Raw genomic sequence first — 5,000 nt, forward strand, 5'->3', positions numbered from 1 at the left:
TTTACTACAAATTCTTTTGAGGTAACACCCAAACAAGTTGCCCACACCCCTACTCTATATCCAAGGTTCTCAACCTATTTCCTCACGTACTTATGGACTGCTGTCATTCAACCTCCTGGTGATGACCTCAACACTAAATCTAATCGTTTTTCATCCACTAACTGCTAGTGACTTTCGACTAGCTGCTCCACTTGTGAACCACCGTGTTCCACTAGTGGCCCATGGACCACAGGTGGAGAACCACTACTCTGTGTGTGTGTGTGTGTGTGTGTGTGTGTGTGTTTCTCGCCTCTCCTCTGTTTCCATAAACCTTTACTAGACTACCACATTGTGTTCTCTTACTTAAACACAATTTCCATTTTTCGTTTCCCCATACTTTCAAAATGGTCACCCTTCTCCTATTTTCTCTCTCCAACTTCACATCTTCTTTCTCATTTATGCATTGACTCTCTTTACTGTTTCTCTTACTTTCTCTCTTTCCTTTGACTCTTCTATTCACATGACCTATCTTTCATTTTCGTGTTAGGGAAGAAGTTGCGTTTGGCTTGTGATTTGCATCCTCTTGTCGTGTTCTCAAGTTCCAGGGTTCTCAAGTTCCAGGGTTCTCAAGTTCCATGATTCTCAAGTTCCAGGGTTCTCAAGTTCCAGGGTTCTCAAGTTCCATGATTCTCAAGTTCCATGGTTCTCAAGTTCCATAGTTCTCAAGATCCAGGGTTCTCAATTTCCAGGGTTCTCAATTTCCAGGGTTTCTAAAGTTCCAGGGTCTTCAAGTTCCAGTGTTCCTCAAGTTCCATTTCTCAAGTTCCAGGTTCTCAAGTTCCAGGGTCTCAAGTGCCAGGTTCTCAAGTTTCAGGATTCTCAAGTTCCAGGGTTCTCAAGCTCGAGGATTCTCAAGATCCAGGGTTCTCAAGTTCCATGGTTCTCAAGTTCCAGGGTCCTCAAGGTCCATGGTTCTCAAGTTCTAAGGTTCTCAAGTGTCATGGTTCTCAAGTTCCATGGTCTCAAGTTACATGGTTCAAGTTCCAGAGTTCTCAAGTTCCATGGTTCTCAAGTTCCAGGGTTCTCAAGTTCCAGGGTTCTCAAGTTCCATGGTTCTCAAGTTCCAGGGTTCTCAAGTTCCAGGGTTCTTAAGTTCCAGGGTTCTCAAGTTCCAGTGTTCTCAAGTTCCAGGGTTCTCAAGTTCCAGGGTTCTAAAGTTCCAGGGTTCTAAAGTTCCAGGGTCTTCAAGTTCCAGTGTTCTCAAGTTCCAGTGTTCTCAAGCTCCAGGGTTCTCAAGTTCCATGGTTTTCAAGTTCCAGGGTTCTCAAGTTTCAGGATTCTCAAGTTCCAGGGTTCTCAAGCTCGAGGATTCTCAAGATCCAGGGTTCTCAAGTTCCATGGTTCTCAAGTTCCAGGGTCCTCAAGGTCCATGGTTCTCAAGTTCTAAGGTTCTCAAGTGTCATGGTTCTCAAGTTCTAAGGTTCTCAAGTGCCATGGTTCTTAAGTTACATGGTTCTCAAGTTCCATGGTTCTCAAGTTTCGGGGTTCTCAAGCTCTAGGGTTCTCAAGCTCCAGGGTTCTCAAGTTCCAGGGTTCTCAAGTTCCAGGGTTCTCAAGTTCCAGTGTTCTCAAGTTCCAGGGTTCTCAAGTTCCAGGGTTCTCAAGTTCCAGTGTTCTCAAGTTCCAGTGTTCTCAAGTGCCATGGCTCTCAAGATCCAGGGTTCTCAAGTTCCAGGGTTCTCAAGTTCCAGTGTTCTCAAGTTCCATGGCTCTCAAGTTCCAGGGTTCTCAAGTTCCAGGGTTCTAAAGTTCCATGGTTCTAAAGTTCCATGGTTCTAAAGTTCCAGGGTTCTCAAGTTCCAGGGTTCTAAAGTTCCAGGGTTCTAAAGTTCCAGGGTTCTCAAGTTCTATGGTTCTCAAGTTCCAGGGTTCTCGAGCTCGAGGATTCTCAAGATCCAGGGTTCTCAAGCTCCAGGGTTCTCAAGTTCCAGGGTCCTCAAGGTCCATGGTTCTCAAGTTCTAAGGTTCTCAAGTGTCATGGTTCTCAAGTTCTAAGGTTCTCAAGTTACATGGTTCTCAAGTTCCATGGTTCTCAAGCTCCAGGGTTCTAAAGTTCCAGGGTTCTCAAGTTCCAGGGTTCTCGAGCTCGAGGATTCTCAAGTTCCAGGGTTCTCAAGTTCCAGGGTTCTCAAGTTCCATGATTCTCAAGTTCCAGGGTTCTCAAGTTCCAGGGTTCTCAAGTTCCATGATTCTCAAGTTCCATGGTTCTCAAGTTCCATAGTTCTCAAGATCCAGGGTTCTCAATTTCCAGGGTTCTCAAGTTCCAGGGTTCTCAAGTTCCAGGGTTCTCAAGTTCCAGGGTTCTCAAGTTCCAGGGTTCTCAAGTTTCGTTATTCTCAAGTTCCAGGGTTCTCAAGTTCCAGGGTTCTCAAGTTCCAGGGTTCTCAAGTTCCAGGGTTTTCAAGTTCCATGGTTCTCAAGTTCCATGGTTCTCAAGTTCCATGGTTCTCAAGTTACATGCTTCTCAAGTTCCATGGTTCTCAAGATTCGGGGTTCTCAAGCTCTAGGGTTCTCAAGTTTCAGGGTTCTCAAGATCCAGGGTTCTCAAGTTCCAGGGTTCTCAAGTTCCAGGGTCCTCAAGTTCCATGATTCTCAAGTTCTAGGGTTCTCAAGTTCCATGGTTCTCAAGATCCAGGGTTCTCAAGTTACATGGTTCTCAAGTCCCAGGGTTCTCAATTTCCTGGGTTCTCAAGTTTCAGGGTTCTCAAGTTCCAGGGTTCTCAAGTTCCAGGGTTCTCAAGTTCCAGGGTCCTCAAGTTCCATGATTCTCAAGTTCTAGGGTTCTCAAGTTCCATGGTTCTCAAGTTCCAGGGTTCTCAAGTTCCAGGGTTCTCAAGTTCCATGGTTCTCAAGTTTCGGGATTCTCAAGTTCTAGGGTTCTCAAGCTCCAGGGTTCTCAAGTTCTAGGGTTCTCAAGTTCCAGGGTTCTCAAGTTCCAGTGTTCTTAAGTTTCAGTGTTCTCAAGTGCCATGGCTCTCAAGATCCAGGGTTCTCAAGTTCCAGGGTTCTCAAGTTCCAGGGTTTTCAAGTTCCAGGTTTTCAAGACTCTTCTTGTGGACTTCGCTCATATTTTCTTCATAAGTCGTAAAATACTGAGTTGGGAAGAACCGGAGACGCGACCAGAAGACCAACAGAAAAAAGTCTTCAAGAGATAAGCTGAGTTCACACCAGGAGGCGCTGAGTTGTGAAGGAAGGCGTCACCTATACACTGTGTGCTTTGAATCCCAAAACACGCACACACACACACACACACACACACACACACACACACACACACACACACACACACACACACACACACACACACACACACACACACACACACACACACACACACACACACACACACACACACACACACACACACACACACACACACACACACACACACACGATCCAATGGCACAGTGGTAGAGTTCAAGCTCCCACTACTGCGGTCTGGGTTCAAATCCCGCCCAGGGCTGCAATAATTTCATTATCGCTGCGCTGCGAATCGTTACTCCAACTCTCGTGGGGGGGGATTGGGTGAGTGTGCGTGTAGGGTCACACCATTACCCATAGATCGGTCATATATGAGCTCTGAGCTTTATTCCGTAAGGGAAATAGCTGTCGATCATGAGTTCATCACGTGCATATACATATATATATATATATGTGATATATATATTTATATTATATATATATATATATATACACGCACACACACACACACACACACACAAACACACACACATATACATCTATATATATATATATATATATATATATATATATATACATATATATATATATATATGTTGATAGCTCTTGAAGATCATTTCTCGTTATGCGTGGTTCCCGTTTTCTTTATCCTACCTGAAAGATTCTCAATTTTCTTTTAACCCTTCAAGATAAGAACCGCTATTCTGTTGAAAAAATTCGTCTGGCGTCAGCTAGAGAAAAACGAATATAGTTTGTCTAGAGCCAAAGAGCTGAGTTAATTAAAACTATTAATGAGTCATCTTGTGCAGTTTGGTATCACAATTTGCGAATTTCATATTTCGCGATCTAACATATAAGTCATTCTTGCATGTTTTATTTCGCAGTTTACAATTTGCGAATTTCATATTTCGCGATCTAACATATAAGTCATTCTTGCATGTTTTATTTCGCAGTTAACAATTTGCGAATTTCATATTTCGCGATCTAATATATGTCATTCTTGCATGTTTTATTTCACAGTTTTACTATGTATATATGACATAAATCATACCAGAAGAGACTGTATTTAAGTCACATGTGCTTTTGTTTCGTCAAAATAAGCGTGTGTGTAAGAAGTTTCATCTTTACAGTGACTTTAAAAGGAGTAATGTTTCCTCTAGTTACGCGAGGAAAAACAACGCTACCTATTAAGAATTCAGGGGGTAGTAATAAAGAATGCCATTGTGCATAAACAATGGACCTTGAAACGTCTCGCCTTGCAGCCACAGTTATCATTCTCTCCACGTTTCTCTTCACTGTGTCCCTTCCTAGCTTCTTTTGTATCCCCGTTTTCTTCCTGCCTCCGCCTCCTTCAGCCTTGCACTTTCTCCTTTTGTTTCTTCACCTTCTTCATTCTATGTTTTGACCCGTTTTCTCTATTCTTCCCTTCGTCTTCTTCCGTTCTCTTGTTGTTCTTGTCTTTTACTTGCCCAGAAAACTTTCCCTCCTCACCTTTTCCTTCTGTTTCCTTTATATTCTTCTCCTGCCTTTGTCTTCGGTCGTTTAAGGTATTGGCTTGTGTTCGTCGTCTTCTCCTTTGTTCCTTTCTTCCTCTCCTTCTGCGTTTATTTATATTTCTCCTATCTCCCGCCTTCTCCTTATCCACACCGTCTTACACCTTTCTTCACCTCAGCACTGCAACAGACATACATAAACAATTCCTTCCCAACACCATTCCACTTGAGTCACACTACTCTTGCACGGAAGCTTTCGGTGTATGC

This window comes from Oratosquilla oratoria, chromosome 19 (assembly GCF_046742065.1).
Source record: "Oratosquilla oratoria isolate Oo_2021 chromosome 19, ASM4674206v1, whole genome shotgun sequence".
In the NCBI taxonomy this organism is placed as follows: domain Eukaryota; kingdom Metazoa; phylum Arthropoda; class Malacostraca; order Stomatopoda; family Squillidae; genus Oratosquilla; species Oratosquilla oratoria.